The sequence below is a fragment of the Leptinotarsa decemlineata genome, unplaced genomic scaffold, assembly GCF_025532065.1.
Source record: "Leptinotarsa decemlineata unplaced genomic scaffold, Ldec_3_MD MMD2_tig00026294_RagTag_RagTag, whole genome shotgun sequence".
NCBI classification, from domain to species: Eukaryota; Metazoa; Arthropoda; class Insecta; order Coleoptera; family Chrysomelidae; genus Leptinotarsa; species Leptinotarsa decemlineata.
In genome coordinates this window covers 9,983,001-10,003,646 of record NW_027412674.1, presented here as the reverse complement: position 1 = coordinate 10,003,646, position 20,646 = coordinate 9,983,001, and the positions used below count along the sequence as shown (strand labels likewise).

Genomic DNA, 20,646 nt, shown 5'->3' with positions numbered 1-20,646 from the left:
AGGGTATCCGGTAAATGCAATTCTTGGAATCGCAGATCGCGTTTGGTGGCCTGGTTTTGGTGAGGCTGCTACAGATAGTGTTACAGGATTTGAAGCGGATTCTGATGTTGTACTTGGAACCAATTCTTCTTATCCTCTCCGATAATCCTCTGATGTAGGGAAGTGCAAGCACTGGTTGTGACGGCTTCTCTTCCTTGTGAGGCTCCTTCCATGGACCCTCACAAGGAAGAGAAGATGGTAGAAGCCATTCCATCTTGAATGGAATGGCTTCTACCATCGCTTTGGAGTAGCCATTCCATTCAAGATCATTTTTGATGATGTCTAGTTCATTCTTGACCCCTTCCTTCGTATTACAGAGCCGAAAAGCACAGTCTAATAGAGTCTTGATGCTTCCTCTTTCAGTCGATTGATGGTGGTTGGATTCGTGGTTCAGATACTGTCCCGTATGAGTGGGTTTTCGGTATACAGATGTTTCCCACTTAGTGTCGGTCCTCTTCACCAAAACGTCTAAGAATGGCAATTTGTTGTGGATTTCCTTCCCCATTGTGAAAGTGATGAAAGGTCTCACGCTGTTAATGTGTTCGTCCTTCAGTTGGAAATAACAGTTTCGTACACAGTATCCTAGTAATTCCATAATTACTTCTATAGGTAGATTCGTTCTTTCTTTCAGGTTCCCGTCTTCGGATATTTTTTTCTGTATGATTTGGAGTGCTTCTTCGACCGGAACGTTGGTGAAAAGGTTTTCCACGTCGAAACTAGTTAGTTGATCTTCCTGTGTGACCTCAGTTGACTCTAGTAGTTCGACAAAATACCTTGAATTCTTCACAAAAGACGATATTTTTCCTTGTAATGGTTGTATTAAGGTAAGTAAAAATCTAGACAAGTTTTGAGTAGCCGAATCTCTGGAGCTGATGATCGGTCTAAGCGGAACGTCCTTCTTGTGGATTTTGGGTAGTCCATACAAGTGAGGGGGTTTACTGTGGTGCGGTGTTAGCGATGATCTTTCCTTGTCCGAAAAATGGACTTGGTGTTTTTTCAAAATCTGGTACAACTTCCTTTCGATCTTTGTGTATCGTCCCTCCTGAATCTCCGATCTTCTGTTCGTAGAGAACGGTATCCTTTACCACAGTAGCGTTTGCTTTATCTGCAGGTAGGACCTTGAAGGTGTTGTCTCTACGTAGGCCGTTCAGAGCTCTACGTTCTTCATTGCTGATATTAAATGTTGGAACTAGTTCTCGATCCAGCTGTTCTCTAATTTTCCATCTGAACTCTTCTGCCTCGGTCTGGTCAATGAGGAAACTGGTGGATTCCACTGCAGTAATTATCTCCAAAGTGGGCACAGATGTTAGCGTAATGGCGAAATTTAGGCCTTTCCTCAACAAGGATTCCTCTATTCCCGTGAGCGGGTGGGAACTCATGTTGATGACGTTGGCGGCTTCATACGTCGTGAACGACGTCGTGAACGAGTTTATTTGATTTATACAATTAGAAGCGATTGAATGAAAAATGCTTCTCTTCTAAAATAAACAATTAATTTCTCCTAGGGAGATATTCAAATAGTGTTCCAAGTTAACATATCATTCTTTCAAAACTCAAAACAGTTTTGCTCGGAGATGAATTTTGCTCACACTTAAGAATGCATATTTACTTCTCCCGAGCAAATGTGATGATTTCTATTGAAATGTATCCACAATCTTGGTGGAATATTTGTTTTGCTTGAAAGAAGCGTTTATTCAGCCCATTTGAATCAATGATTCAAATTCAAATTGATATAAGAGAGCAAGATTTCTTCAAATCAGGATGATGTTCTTCACTTTGAGATTTTTATCTTAACTGTGCAGAAATCGCACGTTAAGAGGTTCCTTAATTTTAATTTTCGACTTCAGACAGTTTGCGTTCGTAAAAAGCGACAGCTGTTTGACGACAAAAAGTCTCAACAGACAGATTCGTTGAATTCATTCACAGATTGGTGTTGAAACATCTCGAGTCGAGCTGGAAACTGCATCCTGGTCAAATAACAGGGGTCAAATCGGAAAGTTCGAACCGCTGGAGTCGAAATATTTTGCTCTGTCAGCAATTTTTCTGAAATGAAAATTCATACATTCCCGAACACACGGTATCTTTTCCCTTTAGAAATGATCATCCCACCGTTATCAAACAGAAAACTCCTATGGGAAATCGCAATTTCATTAGATTGTTTACCGCATCTGTTTCCCTTCAAGAAATTATCTCTTCGAATGTGTTTTCTTGGCGAGACTTTGCAATCAATCTTTCACGAGGCAAACAAATTTTCATGAGAGCTGATCAACAAATCGATGACGTCTACTTCCTATATCGTTCTTTTCAGCGAGTGGGCGAGTTTCCTTTGTTGATATTGTGGCATACCTCATTTCTCACTGGAGTTATTTTTTCTCATTGTGTATATCAATATCGTTTGTTGAAAACTCTCTTCAATTGAAATATTTTCTGATTCGTTGATTTCAGTTGGAAAATCATACGAAATGGCTTGTCGGATCACTTTTCTGCATGGCTCTACAGCTTTCCTGGAAAAAACGTTTCTTGCAAGTGGCTCTCGATGAATATCTATCGAATAATTCTATCACCAACGCTGGTGTTCCCCAGAGATCCATATTGTCTCCAACCCTCTCTCTATTGTATATCAACGTCTCATACTGACAACTAATTCTTCACTATTAAGAATCGCACGTTAAAAGGTAAGACCTTGTTAATCCTTAGCTCGCACAAGTTTCGACATCTGAGGGTTGTCGTTCGTAGGGGTGCGACAGCTGGTTAACGGAAAAACAGATTCTAAACAGATTTTTTTTGAACTTCAAATTCTCCACGTAATCACTAGTGAGAACTACCTGGTCATGTACATTTTGGTTCGTAATTACCTAAAGCATTTATCATTTATACATCTACTAACCTTTAACATGTGATTCCTTACACGGGTTGGACGATAGCAAGTGAAAATCGAGCGTTCAGCCTGCGGCTTGAACCATCGACTCACACATCAGACGATTGACTGAGTGAACAAAGCACCCACGTCGAACCGCCTGGCTGCCAACCGACCAATTATTATTACCTAGAACATACAATACTACTAAATCAATAATAATGTCTTCAGAGACTGGGATAACATTGGTTTCTGAAAAAATAGTTCAATAATGAATATTACTGGAGTTTTATCCCAACACCAAACCGTTATTGTTAACACTTGGACACGTGTTTCGATCATCAAGTGATAATCTTCAAGAAAAAGTATAGTAGGTTTTTATAAGCGCTACAAGTTACTCACTACCCACTGCGTTGAAATACGTATATATAACATGTTCAGGCTTCAAAATTCTTTCAAACTCTGCAAAAACTTTATATTATGAATATAACAATATAATATACAATTTGTAACGCGTACAACATCAAATGATATTTTGATTTCTTTACAGGTAGCAGTTCCATAATCCAATAAAAATTCGCTGTTCTTCGCAGTAAGGTAAGTTAATTTTATTGAAAATTTAAAATTTCTTGAGAGTTACAAGGTTGTTTGTATCGTAGAGAAATTGCCTTTTTTCCATTCATTTCATTTAATTTCATAAAATTTCGTTCTTCTCCTCTCCTCTCCTCTCCTCTCCTCTCCTCTCCTCGCCTCTCCTCTCCTCTCCTCTCCTCTCCTCTCCTCTCCTCTCCTCTCCTCTCCTCTCCTCTCCTCTCCTCTCCTCTCCTCTCCTCTCCTCTCCTCTCCTCTCCTCTCCTCTCTCTCTCCTCTCCTCTCCTCTCCTCTCCTCTCCTCTCCTCTCCTCTCCTCTCCTCTCCTCTCCTCTCCTCTCCTCTCCTCTCCTCTCCTCTCCTCTCCTCTCCTCTCCTCTCCTCTCCTCTCCTCTCCTCTCCTCTCCTCTCCTCTCCTCTCCTCTCCTCTCCTCTCCTCTCCTCTCCTCTCCTCTCCTCTCCTCTCCTCTCCTCTCCTCTCCTCTCCTCTCCTCTCCTCTCCTCTCCTCTCCTCTCCTCTCCTCTCCTCTCCTCTCCTCTCCTCTCCTCTCCTCTCCTCTCCTCTCCTCTCCTCGCCTCTCCTCTCCTCTCCTCTCCTCTCCTCCCCTCTCCTCTCCTCTCCTCTCCTCTCCTCTCCTCTCCTCTCCTCTCCTCTCCTCTTCTATCCTTCTGTGCGGCTAAGCACAGATGCAGAAGGCACCTGTACCCGTGGGTTCGAACGGATATATGAGCAAAGAGGGGTGTATTTCAGGGTGATTCCCTTAGTCCCCTTCTCTTCTGCATCTCACTATTGCCATTATCCGTTGCGCTCAGAAACACTTGCACCACAGTTATACCCTCAAGTGTTTCTGAGCGCAACGGATAATGGCGATACTGAGATGCAGAAGAGAAGGGGAGTGAGGAAATCACCCTGAAATACACCCCTTCTGAAAGTGACCCACCCTGTTTGGACTCTTGCTTGACCAGATGTTATGGTAAAGCGAGTTCGCCAAAGTGGTATCAGTTGTGCAATGCATCTCACCGCAAGGCATTTGAGCAAATGCAAGATGAGCTCATGCGAAATTGTATCGAATGCCCTACGGTAATCGATCCACGCCATAGAGAGGACACGCTTATATTGTATCGAGTCCTGTCGGTCAACTGCGGTGAGTATTCGTGTGTATAAGATGCTTGTAAACAACTTATAGCACGAATTCAAGCATGTTATCGGTCTGTAATTCTTAGGAATCGACAAATCTTCGCTTTTGGGGATAAGAACGGTCCGCTCCTCGACAAACCAATCCGGAATCGGCTGCTCTCCATCCAGTCATGAGTTGAAAATTCTGGCCAGATGGCGGTGGGTGCTTGGTAGTTTTTCCCACCAATGAGTGTTCAGCCCATCTGGGCCTGGAGCAGCAAAGTTCTTGGAACCAACAAGGGCCCTTTGAACGTCATCCGGTGTTATCGGGTTGCGCAGTTCATTGGGCTTAGGCTGTCGAAGCTCTCTATTGAAAGCTTCGAACTGCGCTAGGGCTGGAGTGTCTAAGTTAAATGGCTGCGGGTGTTCATAGATATCCTTACGGAAGGATTCCACCTGATCAGCGGTCGGCGGATCATCCACAACACGTGGAGGCTCTTGGAATAAGCGAGAAGATTTCTCGCGGAACTTAAGGTTTTCCGCGATACTTCTCGCTCGCCTCACTAGTGACTTCTTAGCAGCCACTAGCATTCGTATCCTATCAAGGCAGTGCTGTTTGGTGGTCAGCAGCACGCCTTGACTTAAAGTGTGATGGATACGTCATAGTTTGGCGGCTATTCGCCGCACTACGGGCGTGAAAGGCCTGTTGGCCGCCCTGTAATCCATCACACATTGGATACGAGACGCGTGGTGTCTCGCCGACGTGACCTTAGCCTCCATCTCGTCTACACGCCGTTCAATCTTCCGAATCCCAAGGCCGGGATTTCGTCCTTCCGATTCGGAAAGCGATTGGATGACGTTATACACGGTGGTGTTGATTTGCCAGATGTCAGCCTCTTCTGTTAGAACACTATGAACCTCCGCATTCAAACGAGCCAGGGGCTCAATCCTGTGAGCACCATGCGTGTTCTGATTGTTGTCTCCATTGGTGGTATGATGCGAGTCTCCTCTCCAGCCGTGCCAACGGGTGGTAGAACTGTCACTTCTACCACTTCGTTAGCAGGCTGGGAAGGAGCTAAATAGCCCTGTTGCCGAACATATGATACATAATCCCTAAGGTTTTGGGCGGAAAAGGCGGCATGCTCCGGATGTGTTTCACACCACAGAGCATGCAATCTCGCCATGTACCCTCTTCGCGCGGGCTCACTACTCTCGTAGCAATGCATAAGGCTATCTCTCAGCTCATGCATCCACTCAAAGCGTCCATTTTCATTGCCAAGGTTGTCATTAGTAGGCAAATCATCGTTATGGGCCCCACCATCTTGCCTCTGACCCCTCCAAGCGGGTCGATTGTGGGGGCCCCTTTCTTGATCACTGGGAACCAAGTATTGGGTTCATCGGGTGGTTAGCCCTGTGGACCCACGGCCGGCACCGGAGGAAGAATAGTGTTCTCCTTCCCGGGTGCGCCTGGGCTGCCGGTCCGATTTTGCACCAGTTGCTCGGGTAAGTGGTGTCGCAACTCACCAAAGGCCATAGGTGTTAGTGGCCATCCCTGCTAATGTAGTATTATTATTATTATTGTTGAAGTTTCATTTATTAGTAGTTTATCTTTTTTTTATATTATTAATATTTATCCACTAGAACAAATGACAAAGTTAATTATATAATACATAATAATTTAACCAGGTAGGTAAATGATTTTGATGATATTTCTGTAAATTAACATAGTATTATATCATGAAATGAAATATAAATGAATAAATATGAGTGATAATCCACAAAAACATATGCTTGTCGTGGAACAATCAAAGAAAATAATGATAGTAAATAATAAAAGAAAAAGGTGTATACGTGTTGACGAAAGATCAACTACCGTATACATATACATACATATACACACATACACATATATAAATGAAACAATTTGAGATTTATAGTACCGGTAGGTACTTTTTCATTGAAGAAAACTTGGTGTAAAACGGTTCTGTAACAGTCAATATAGTATAATCTGTTATTGGAACTATGCGTTTTGATCACTGCTGTGGAAAGCTTTCTTAATATTTGAAAGCTACTATTGAATAATTTCTTTCTGTTTTATCGCCGAGTTGTCCAAAGCCTATTCGATCAAACGTTTCAAAGTCTACATGAGAAAAAACTAAAAGCCCTGTATTTCAAAGATGACTCTAGCAAAACATCAATATCTATTATCGTTTTTAGAAACGATAATAGATATTGATATGTGGTTTTCATCATTGAGTTTGTCCTAAAATTAGACCTCCAGATACAGCCATCAGTTTTATCTTTTTATTTTGAAAAGCGGAGTTTCCATTTAAAAGTGTCCAACTTGACCCCACTCTGTATATTACAAACGAAAGCTGTTTGTGACACACTTCTGATTTCACCTTCGCACTTTTTACTTGAAATTTCAATATGAGGTTTGGTGATAATTCTATAGTTAAAAAGTTTAATATTCGCCATTTCTCAATAAAAGATTTTTGAAACAAACGGTATTTTTTCCTCATTCTACAACGATATGACAAAAAAATCCACGATTTCAATAAAAATATTATTTGATATATTCATCACATTGAACCAAGTGAAGCAATTAAAACTTTTAATGAATGGAGAGGAAAGTCAGCCACTAGTCAAGTTTTTGACTCTATCACTCAAATACTTGTTATTAATTATTTCGTGGTGATAAATCAAAAAGTTCAGAAACAGGAATTAAACTGTCGAGACTTTGCACATTAATTGAAGTTTGTGTTCATCATGATTCATTAGAGTTATAACCGACATTTTCAATCAGACTTTCTTGGAATTTTCAGATTCAGCTGTTTATGAAATGAAACAAATTACTGAAAAGAAAAACACTATGTGAAAATTGCCTGAAATGTTCTTCAGAGACAGTGTGTGATGAAAAATTTCTGAAAATCGAAGTTTCTTTGATCTAAACACATAAAAATTTAAAAATAGCCAGAAAACCTTGTAACTTCTGATGTAGTAGTATGGATATAGACCTTCCAGGAATTTTATTCCTTAAGTTAGATACCTGTCTTGGCTTGGAATGTGGGGGTTGAGCAACCCGGGCATCGGATGCCTGCTTCCACGTAGCTTCGCTGGATACGGGAATGACAGAATCACTTGTGGTTCTGTTATTCCCTAACTGAATGACATCCCAACGATGGCCTAAGTCTAAGGTGTGTGTATCCGTGCCGAGAGGATGAATGACACTGAGCCCCGAGAATACCTACCACAGAGAAGTGACATTAACGTCGGATCCTTTGATGTTCGGTGTCCCAACTCCGAACCGAAGATTTTGAGTGATAGACAACCTGGTTCACTGAGAAAAAAGACCTCTCAGCGATATATACTAATATAAATACATACTCTTACGTTCTAGTATAGTACGTGGGCTCACTGTGGAATATAAAATTATAGTGTGAAGGGCATCTTACTAGATTCAATTTTTATATTGGTAATTGAACAACTTTCGCAGTAATAATGGAGAATATTCAACTATGTGGCCAATTTATTATTATTTATGATGAATTGGCTTTTAAGAAATAAATTAAATTACTTTATTTTGTAAATCCAATTCATTAGATAGAAAATTAAAATGAAGTTACGATAATAGAATAATGCTTATATTATATAATCATTTTATATCCTCTGAAATAAATAAGTCCACTTACAATGAAATGAATAGAAGTGACTTTTGTAATTTCATGTAATCTTAACTTAAACTTTCATTAACAACATCAATACAATCTGAGGGTTTTTAATCAAGTTAGGTTCCAAATGAAAAAATAATGAAACAAGATATTTTACCAAAACCTCTTAATTTAAAAATGTGACAGAATCTTAAGTTTCCTTTTCACAGTCTTACCTCTGGTATTATTGATATCTCTATTAGTATATTTGATTCTATAAAAAATTTTCATTTTTATTAATAGCTTAATTATGTATATTTTTGGAAAATTTTCACTAGGATGAAGAAAATCTACATCCTTCATTAGGTTGAATAATATATTCGAAACTGCTCCCCCAGTAGAAATTTCTGAAAATCGATTGTTAAATAAACATTCCAACTGATATATAAAATTAATGAATTTATCTGGTGGTGAGTGCAAATTTTCAAACACGTTTTTTTCCGTAGTATAAGCTTTAAAATAGCTTAACAGACGATTTACATCCAAAGTCCTGCACTTGGTGCTGAAAGAGTGACACACATAACATGTATGAACTTGAAAAGCTTTTTTTAAAATGTATCCACAAACGTAAATGAATGAATCCTGAGTACATACATCTTCATTTTTATAATCATAATCCGAAAGGGCAAGGGCTGGAGAAAAGTGATTCTCATCTGATATAAATATATCATTTACGTTTGTGGATTGTATACTGATTAATAAATCATCTAAATCATTCTTACAATTCATATGATTGGAATGAAAATGATTTTGGCAAAACAACTTCCGGAATGCGTTTTGAAATCGATGGGGGTCGGATTAACATTATTTCCGCGTTGTTGTCTTACAGCACCAAAAAAATTTTCAAGACAGTCTGATTTGGGTCGTCTCGTTTTTAAATATTCATAATTTGATTTGGAAAGCTTATCCCATATTTTAATTATACTATTCATGGAAATAATCCAGCATTTTCTAAATTTGACACGATTTGTGACATTTTTGTCCTTTGAATTGAAAATTTCAAGATTTTTCAAAAGCGTTAGAGCCTCTTCAAAAAAATCTAATTGGAATTTCGAAGCTTCAAAAACGTTTTTGTATTTATAGGAATGTCGTAATGAACACGAATTCAACAAATCAAAAAGGTTATTGAATATCTCTATTACTTGAATTGTACCAAAAGAAGAAGCAGGAAGTAAGTTCATTGCCACGAATGCATTCATTCCACTGGCAACTGTACGGCTCAGAACTTGTGTTGCTAGACTCACTTTCATGTTTTCAAAATTGTTTGGAGTGATATGTGATTTGGTAAGATTTACAATAGTAACCAGGTATTTCGATTTTCACTTCTTATAAATACACACAAAATCTAGTTCTATGTTGATATTAGTTTAACTCGTAGAATTTCACTCGAAAATTGTCACTAGTATCGATTCAAAAACACAACTACTGTTTCTCTCACGATGGATTCTGCAAAACTAATTATCTCCTGAAAACTCTTTCTCAAATAGCATGATTTCAATGTATACAGAGCTAGGTAGGTAACTTTTGTCACTAACTACCTAACTCATTATGTTTGCTCAGTGCTCACAGACTAATGGAGACAACTAAGCCCGAAAATGACGTGTAGTCAACCAAGTCGACGCATGCGTCTACGCATGGAGACTAATGGAGACAACTAAGCCCGATAATAACGTGGAGATAACCAAGTCGACGCATGCGTCTACGAAAAAGGGACACAAAATGGCCGTCTTTGTCGCTTCTTTGTGGTAGGTATTCTCGGCTGAGCCTATCAGCTGTCTCTACGGAACCTTCGAGATACCGGGCGCCCTCTCGTCGTAGCATCGCCTTGTCACGGTAATGCGGGGCTCTGCCGTGATTAACCTTTTCTCCCTAGCTACTCGTGGGACTTTTATGGACAGAGTAAACTTGAAAAAAATCTGACGCTGAGCCTACAGAGGAGATGGATATCGATCTTACGACGCCAACTGACCTCCCTGTAAATTTAGATCAGGAGCGAGAGCTTCTCAACTCTCCAACTCCTGATCCAATAACTGAACCTAAAAAAAGGTTTGGTGGTGCAGCTAGGAAACGACTGACTCGTCTCTTCAAGAGCGGGGTATCTTATGAAACCGCCTTGCACCAAATTCTTGAGCGGCGTACGCAGAATCTGTCTCAGGTAGAGAAACAAACCTCCCATGAGCTGGTTAGCAAACGTTTGCGCTCAAGTGATTATTCACTAAAACCAGAGGCGAAAAAGCCCTACACGGGTGAATCTAAGGCATCGTCAGGTTTATCTGACGTAGAAAAACCCTCATATGGGAAGGTTATCGAAGGTATCAAAGTGGGAATTTTGCACCTTGAGTATCCGACCACCTCATTAACGATGAAACAGCAGAGCATATACTTTGTGCTTGCCCCGCTGGGGACTGAATAAAGTTTTTAGAGTTCTAACGATCTGACCTGAAAGACCACTCACCATACAAACTAATCAGCTTCGTTAAGAAACTGGGTTTATTCAACGTTTGTTTGAAGGTGATTGACAATGTTTCGTGATGAATTTCACTAGTTCGGACTTCCATTGTCTATTATATAAAATGATTTGAAATCCCTGAAACAAGTAAAAAAGAATAATTAAAAAAGAATAGTTGAAAATAACAATTATATTAAGCAACAATAAACCTGAAATGAAATGATAGTAAAATAACCTACAAGTAAAAATATAATAATTGAATAAATAAAAATTAAAGGAATGCAAAAAGAAAATAATAAAAATAAAAAAGTGTAGAGATTCCAAGTCACGTTAGTTCACGACGTTTCGATTGTTGGTATCTACAATCGTCTTCGGGTGATGACTGGACTGATTCCTCCGAGAGATGACTATTTTATAGGTCGTTGAAATACTTTCACTTTCTCTACTTTCCATTTTCCGCTTCACTGATTCCGTGAGAGATGACCGATTTGGCGGGAGTTGGTCATTTCTCGTTTGATGATGGGTTTCCATATGTTTCGTATATCTACGCTGGCCTGGCTGAATACGTTGTTGGACAACATGTATGCGGCTTCCTTAAATTTTCTCCTGAACCAATGATCTTCTCTGTGCAAGATCTCAGCTTGGGACCACTCGATGTTGTGTTGATGGGTCCAAACATGGTCTGCTATTCCTGATTTGCTGGTTTCTCCTCGCTGTGTGTGCTTCTTGTGCTCGGCAATGCGAATATTCAATGGCCTCTTAGTTTCACCAATATAGGATTTTCCGCACTCACAGGGTATCCGGTAAATGCAATTCTTGGAATCGCAGTCCGCGTTTGGGGGCCTGGTTTTCGTGAGGCTGCTACGGATAGTGTTACCGGATCTGAAACAGGTTCTAATGTTGTACTTGGAACCAATTCTTCTTATCCTCTCCGATAATCCTCTGATGTAGGGAAGTGCAAGCACTGGCTGTGACGGCTTCTCTTCCTTGCGAGGCTCCTGCTGTCTTTTGGCCAAAGTCTTTTCTACCATCGCTTTGGAGTATCCATTCCGCTGAAGATCACTTTTGATGATGTCTAGTTCCTTCTCGAGACCTTCCTTTGTATTACAAAGCCCAAAAGCACGGTCTAATAGAGTCTTGATGATTCCTCTTTTTGTCGATTGATGGTGGTTGGATTCGTGGTTCAGATACTGTCCCGTATGAGTGGGTTTTCGGTATACAGATGTTTCCCACTTAGTGTCGGTCCTCTTCACCAAAACGTCTAAGAATGGCAATTCATTGTGGATTTCCTTCTCCATTGTGAAAGTGATGGAAGGTCTCACGCTGTTGATGTGTTTCAGAAAGGCGTCTAGTTCAGTATTCCCATGGTTCCATATTATGAAGGTGTCGTCAACATATCTCAACCAGACTCGAGGTTTCTTGTGGGCTTCTTCAATGGCCAGAGTTTCAAACCACTCCATATATATGTTGGCTATGACTGGTGAAAGTGGCGATCCCATTGGCAGTCCCTCATCTTGTGTAAAGAATTCGTCCTTCAGTTGGAAATAACAGTTTCGTACACAGCATCCTAGTAATTCCATAATTACTTCTATAGGTAGATTCGTTCTCTCTTTCAGGTTCCCGTCTTCGGATAGCACAGGAAGATCAACTAATTAGTTTCGACGTGGAAAGCCTTTACACCAACGTTCCGGTCGAAGAAGCACTCCAAATCATACAGAGAAAGCTATCCGAAGACGGGAACCTGAAAGAGAGAACGAATCTACCTATAGAAGTAATTATGGAATTACTAGGATGCTGTGTACGAAACTGTTATTTCCAACTGAAGGACGAATTCTTTACACAAGATGAGGGACTGCCAATGGGATCGCCACTTTCACCAGTCATAGCCAACATATATATGGAGTGGTTTGAAACTCTGGCCATTGAAGAAGCCCACAAGAAACCTCGAGTCTGGTTGAGATATGTTGACGACACCTTCATAATATGGAACCATGGGAATACTGAACTAGACGCCTTTCTGAAACACATCAACAGCGTGAGACCTTCCATCACTTTCACAATGGAGAAGGAAATCCACAATGAATTGCCATTCTTAGACGTTTTGGTGAAGAGGACCGACACTAAGTGGGAAACATCTGTATACCGAAAACCCACTCATACGGGACAGTATCTGAACCACGAATCCAACCACCATCAATCGACAAAAAGAGGAATCATCAAGACTCTATTAGACCGTGCTTTTTGGGCTTTGTAATACAAAGGAAGGTCTCGAGAAGGAACTAGACATCATCAAAAGTGATCTTCAGCGGAATGGATACTCCAAAGCGATGGTAGAAAAGACTTTGGCCAAAAGACAGCAGGAGCCTCGCAAGGAAGAGAAGCCGTCACAGCCAGTGCTTGCACTTCCCTACATCAGAGGATTATCGGAGAGGATAAGAAGAATTGGTTCCAAGTACAACATTAGAACCTGTTTCAGATCCGGTAACACTATCCGTAGCAGCCTCACGAAAACCAGGCCCCCAAACGCGGACTGCGATTCCAAGAATTGCATTTACCGGATACCCTGTGAGTGCGGAAAATCCTATATTGGTGAAACTAAGAGGCCATTGAATATTCGCATTGCCTAGCACAAGAAGCACACACAGCGAGGAGAAACCAGCAAATCAGGAATAGCAGACCATGTTTGGACCCATCAACACAACATCGAGTGGTCCCAAGCTGAGATCTTGCACAGAGAAGAACATTGGTTCAGGAGAAAATTTAAGGAAGCCGCATACATGTTGTCCAACAACGTATTCAGCCAGGCCAGCGTAGATATACGAAACATATGGAAACCCATCATCAAACGAGAAATGACCAACTCCCGCCAAATCGGTCATCTCTCACGGAATCAGTGAAGCGGAAAATGGAAAGTAGAGAAAGTGAAAGTATTTCAACGACCTATAAAATAGTCATCTCTCGGAGGAATCAGTCCAGTCATCACCCGAAGACGATTGTAGATACCAACAATCGAAACGTCGTGAACTAACGTGACTTGGAATCTCTACACTTTTTTATTTTTATTATTTTCTTTTTGCATTCCTTTAATTTTTATTTATTCAATTATTATATTTTTACTTGTAGGTTATTTTACTATCATTTCATTTCAGGTTTATTGTTGCTTAATATAATTGTTATTTTCAACTATTCTTTTTTAATTATTCTTTTTTACTTGTTTCAGGGATTTCAAATCATTTTATATAATAGACAATGGAAGTCCGAACTAGTGGGTTTATTCAGTTGAGTGTGAATAGGTGTGAGCCACAATAAACCCATGCAGGTTGCGGTAGAGGGTCGAATAGACCCACTTAATTTGGACCTAACCTAGCCCGACCTAGATTCCTGTCTGTGTCTTACTTTCATTGTTAACCAAAACTCTTGATGATTTGACAATGGACTCAGCGAAAACTAAAAAAAACTTCTGTAAACACTCTTCGAATGTAATACGAATTATAATTGTTATAACCACCTATCCACTACCCCTTGATGGTGGTGGAAGAGTACACCATTACACCCATGCTATTAGTATGAAATTCGGAATAGATACATGTGCGACGATCCATCTCAAGAGAGGACGATACGGGAACTACGGAGAAGATGTGCAGCTCGTAGATGGAAACAACCCGCACCATCTGGATGCCAACGAGACGTATACATACCTCGGGATGGACCGCCATTCACGACGCCACGGTTGTACTTCCCCTGACAACGGGGAGACCGTGAACTTTTGAGTTTGAGTGTCTACATCACAAAATGGTACTGGATGGAGTCTGTTATTTTGCGACAACAAAAGGGTAAGCCAATCTATGGGGTCTTCTTCAACAACATTGAGGACCTTGGCTTATCAAAGCGCCTAATCTTCGCTTTCCTCAGATCTAGTGTACTGAAGTCGAAAACTGAGGGGTTCATCATGGTCTGCCGGGCCACTTCCGTATTTTTGTTTCAGTTAGTTATTTCTGCGATAGTTCTACTGTTTTTACTATCAATTTTCCCCTAAAAATTTCGTCTGATGAGTTTACCTTCAGGTTGTGTTACCTGTAGAAGGTGGTTTAGAGGTTCGTTATCTGTGATCTCTTCTGTAGATATTAGGACATCCATAATCAATCTATTATCAGCTACGGCATTGATAAATAGTAAAGAGTTCATTGTTCATTCCAGAGGAAAATTGAAATGCTGAACTTGGATTGCCAGAACACTCAGAAATCGCAGACGACGAAAATGTATCCCTGCATTGTTGCTTGAAAATTTTGCAGGACTGATTCCTGACATCTAATATTTGAATTGAGAGGAACATGTAGTGATTTTTCAAAGGTGCCATTCATGTGTTGGAATATGAATATCTCTGCAAGATATCCTTTGCAAGTTTGGATTTTTATTACAATTTTATGTGGAACATGCTTTTCTAGAATGTTCGACCTCTGAAAGAGAAACTCTGAGAAATATACATAAACAAAATATGAAATCATCTGATTGAACACGTTCATTATGTGCAAGTATGAATATTCGCAACACTGAATCAGTGTTCAGATTCTTCAATGGATTTCCTCAATCCAGAATAAGCTGGGGATTTTGCAAATTAATTAATGATCGGGGTAGCTGAATCAATATTAAGTGCCCAGTTTAAGGGCTACTCTAATTACAAATAACTAGACAATTCCTAAATCCCACAATTTGAACTTTAGATCTGGGGTACATAGAACGACATCGTTGATTTCACCGAGGATATGATGTTCATTTATTCTTGAAGCAAGAAACATGCTTGGAACTGATTTCACATCACATAATGGATATAACAAGGAGAGTGGATGTCAACATTCTCCTAGAGAAAGATTTCGAAAGGTCATGTATTGGGAAAGAAATAACGTCACAGTTATTTTCTACAGTCAACTCGAAACAACTATGAAGTTGTAGTGACATAACTGTCTAGTACTCATAAATAAATGAATGATACACTAAATTTCGTTGACATAAAGAAATAGTGAATATTCACCAGAATTTTCATTACTTTCGTTAGTTTGCATGACGGATAACACAGTCGAAATTTCATGTTCTCGATAGACTATTATTTCACATCAATGACATAAAGTTATTATCACCAAAATCTCTTTTCTTCTCAGGTATACACTGGGATATTAAAGTACATAGTACACTCATGAAACGGCAAAACTTTTCAATCAACCTGATATTTTCGCTGGCGGCTATGCTTCATTCTCTTTATTTTTGGGTTTATATTCAGCTAGAAATATTTGTATATCTGCACGGTAAAAAGTATTTCTTTCAAAGAAGATCATAGGTTGCTTTGAAATTTTTATCTCAATTGGAGACACTATTACTTCATGCCAACAGCGCCATGTTCCACAAGAGAATCACACTTTTTTCAACGAAGAAATCAATTTTCTTGGCTTTTCAACTACATCATTCATTTGATTATATAATTGCGAAGATGAACTATTTTGAATCAAAAAAATATAATAATAATAATAATAATAATAATAATAATAATAATATAAATAATATAATATAAGCAGGGATGGCCACTAACACCCTTGGCCTTTGGTGAGTTGCGACACCACTTACCCGAGCAACTGGTGCAAAACCGGACCGGCAGCCCAGGCGCACCCGGGAAGGAGAACTCTATTCTCCCTCCGGTGCCGGCCGTGGGTCCACAGGGCTAACCACCCGGTGGACCCAACACTTGGTTCCCAATAATCAAGGAAGGGGCCCCCACAATCGACCCGCTCGGAGGGGTCAGAGGCGAGGTGGTGGGGCCCAAAACGATGATTTGCCTACTGATGACAACCCTGGCAATGAAAACGGACGTTTTGAGTGGACGCATGAGCTAAGAGATAGCCTTATGCATTGCTACGAGAGTAGTGAGCCCGCGCGAAGAGGATACATGGCGAGATTGCATGCTCTGTGGTGTGAAACACATCCGGAGCATGCCGCCTTTTCCGCCCAAAACCTTAGGGATTACGTATCCTATCTTCGGCGGCAGGGCTATATAGCTCCTTCCCAGCCTGCTAACGAAGTGGTAGAAGTGGCAGTTCTACCACCCGTTGGCACGGCTGGAGAGGAGACTCGCACCATACCACCAATGGAAACGACAATCAGAACACGCAGGGCGCTCCACAGGATTAAGCCCCTGAAGCCACAAGAACTGGCTCGTTTGGATGCGGAGGTTCATAGTGTTCTAACAGAAGAGGCTGACATCTGGCAAATCAACACCGCCGTGTATAACGTCGTCCAATCGCTTTCCGAATCGGAAGGACGAAATCCCGGCCTTGCGGTTCGGAAGATTGAACGGCGTGTACACAAGATGGAGGCTAAAATCACGTCGGCGAGACAACACGCATCTCGTATCCAATGTGTGATGGATTACAGGACAGCCACCAGGCCTTTCACGCCCGCAGTGCGGCGAATAGCCGCCAATCTACGACGTATCCATCACACTTTAAGCCAAGGCGTGCTGCTGACCACCAAACAGCACTGCCTTGATAGGATACGAATGCTAGTGGCTGCTAAGAAGTCACTAGTGAGGCGAGCGAGAAGTATCGCGGAAAACCTTAGGTTCCGCGAGAAACCTTCTCGCTTACTCCAAGAGCCTCCACGTGTTGTGGATAATCCGCCGACCGCTGATCAGGTGGAATCCTTCTGGAAGGATATCTATGAACACCCGCAGCCACTCAACTTAGACACTCCAGCCCTAGCGCAGTTCGAAGCTTTCAACAGAGAGCTTCGACAGCCTGAGCCCAATGAACTGCGCAACCCGATAACCCCGGATGACGTTCGAAGGGCCCTCGTTGGTTCCAAGAACTTTGCTGCTCCAGGCCCAGATGGGCTGAACACTTATTGGTGGAAAAAACTACCAAGTACCCACCGCCATCTGGCCAGAGTTTTCAACTCATGGCTCGATGGAGAGCAGCCGATTCCGGATTGGTTTGTCGAGGGGCGGACCGTTCTTATCCCCAAAAGCGGAGATTTGTCGATTCCTAAGAATTACAGACCGATAACATGCTTGAATTCGTGTTATAAGTTGTTTACAAGCATCTTATACACACGAATACTCACCGCAGTTGACAGAGTGTTCGAACGGATATATGAGCAGAGAGGGTCGAAGAGAGGAGTCGCTGGATGTAAAGAGAACCTGCTCATCGATAGATGTGTAACGCAGGACTCGATACAATATAAGCGTAACCTCTCTATGGCCTGGATCGATTACCGTAAGGCATTTGATACAATTTCGCATGAGCTCATCTTGCATTTGCTCAGATGCCTTGCGGTACCCGACAACATAGTGAGATGCATTGAACAACTGATACCACTTTGGCGAACTCGCTTCACCATAACATCTGGTCAAGCAAGAGTTCAAACAAGGTGGGTCACTTTCAGAAGGGGTGTATTTCAGGGTGATTCCCTCAGCCCCCTTCTATTCTGCATCTCACTATTGCCATTATCCGTTGCGCTCAGAAAGACTCGAGGGTATAACTGTGGCACTCCCGGAAACCGGAGGCACAAGGTCACCCATTTGTTTTATATGGATGATCTTAAACTTTATGCCTCTGGAGAGAAGGATCTCCATCAGTCCTTGAGGGTGGTGGAAGAGTACACGCATGCTATCGGTATGAAATTCGGGATAGACAAATGTGCAATGGTTCATCTCAAAAGAGGACGATGCGAGGACTACGGAGAGGATGTGCAGCTCGTAGATGGAAGCATCCTACACCATCTGGATGCCGGAGAGACGTATACTTACCTCGGGGTGGAACAACGCCACTCACAAGAGGTAACTGCAGTGAAAAACTCTCTCCGCGGCAAGTATCAGCACAAACTTCGACAGATCTGGTCATCGGAACTGTCGGGGAAGAACAAAGTAGCTGCAACAAATATGCTTGCCGTTCCAATCTTACTCTACTCGTTTGGAGTAGTGAAGTGGACTCGGGAGGAGCTGTATCAACTCGACGTAAGGACCCGAAAAATGATGCATCTCTATAGGAGTTTGCATCCCAAATCGTCCGTTCCACGGTTATACTTTCCCCGACAACAGGGAGGTCGTGGACTTTTGAGTTTGGAGTGTCTACATGACAGAATGGTACTGGATACAGCCTGTAAAGTCGTCAGGAGTTCGGATCCCCTTCTGTGCATGGTCCGTGACCATGAGAGAGCAGGAATTGGAGCATTTCTCCTTAGGGCAGCTGCTCGAGCAGCTGATGAACTCGGTATAGTTTTCGACTCTGAACGAGGTGACTACAACTCTGTCACCGAGTTGGAACCCGTTCAGCAAAAAGCTCAGATAAAAGCCGCAGAGATCACCTTACTTCTGCGGAGACACAGGGATAAGCCAATGCATGGGGTCTTCTTCAATAACATTGAAGACCTTGGCTTATCAAAGCGCCTGACCTTCGCTTTTCTCAGGTCGAGTGGGCTGAAGTCGGAAACTGAGGGGTTCATCATGGCTTGCCAGGATGGTGTCTTCAACACCTTAGTCTACCGCAGTCGCGTGATGGGTATAGAGGTTCCTGACACAAGGTGCAGGGCCTGCCGCGAGGCGCCCGAGACCCTAATGCACTTGCTATCAGCATGTCCAGCATATGCGGTCTCGGCCTATATCCATCGACATAACGCGGCCCTAAGAGTGCTATATTACCATCTACGGCACTCTTACGGTATTGACGAGACACCGGTGTTGCCCTACGCTCCGGGGGATATTGAATCCGTTGTGGGGAACGAGAAGTGCCGAATTTATTGGAACTATTCGTTCCCCACCCTCAGGCTCATACAAGCTAATAAGCCTGATGTAGTCCTTCTCGACCACCAGACCAAAACGATATTTGTCGTGGAGTTTTCAGCTCCTGGCGAGACGAATATCGTCAGAAAAGAGGAGGAAAAACGGATAAAATATCGAGATTTTCTCTTCGAACTCCGCAGACTCTATCCAGATCACTCTGTCAAGATGGTCGTTCTGATTGTTGGAGTCCTTGGTGGAATGATGTCTTCTCTACTCTCGAATCTAAAAATCATACCGGCTTGCCGCACTAAGGCAGAAATCTTAGCCGCACAGATGCAGAAGGCTGTCATTCTTGGCTCACTGCGTTTGCTCAGGGCACATGATTCTCGGACCCAATGATCACTTACCCCACGGTGTGGGGAGTGGTCATTGGTTGATTATGCTGGCGCGCCCTCCCGAATGTGTCGGGGCTTCGGGGGATAGGGCCTGATCAGCACACACTACGGTGAAAAAAAAAAAAAAAAAAAAAAAAAAAAAAAAAAAAAAAAAAAAAAAATAATAATAATAATAATAATAATAATATTTAATAACAATATTTATTACATCCTTTAAGATCACAAAAAATGATATAGGATACGTCTCATAGAAAATAAAATATATACATACAAACATAAATATAAATATACATACATATAATATAATATCATCTGAAAATCTACCACCTATTTAAAGGGAAAAATAAACTGTTTCAAATGGAGAGCAATATCAACTTGATCTGAACACATATTGTTTGTTTGAATTTAAAACTGTATCCCTTCAAATAACTCAATTCGTTCATAACAAGAGTTTTGTGAATCTATATATAAGACTATATTATGATCGACTGAAGATAACAGGAATTTCGTATAGAATGAACAGGGTTTCTTTGAAAGAAGTATTTCATTCATTTCAGTTTGAAAAAAAACTGTTTTATTTGAACATAGATATTATTGAAAAAAATTTAAATTTTGTATTATGAGAAACTAATAATGTCGTACAGTGTTGCCAGTTTTATGAAGTAAATTTAGAACCCATGCTTCAATTCAATCAATCATAGGTTTTTAAAATATTATCAGAAAAA

At 41.3% G+C, this 20,646-nt stretch overlaps 1 protein-coding gene across 1 annotated transcript in view; it reads left to right on the top strand.

Moving 5' to 3' along the window:
- The window catches only part of AstC-R2 (Allatostatin C receptor 2), a 649,221-nt gene that overhangs the window by 260,269 nt on the left and 368,306 nt on the right, over positions 1-20,646 (top strand). Inside the window, exon 2 of the mRNA XM_074180323.1 lies at positions 3,447-3,493. The gene's annotated coding sequence lies outside the window, so the exon portion shown is untranslated. The remainder of the gene's footprint in view (positions 1-3,446; positions 3,494-20,646) is intronic.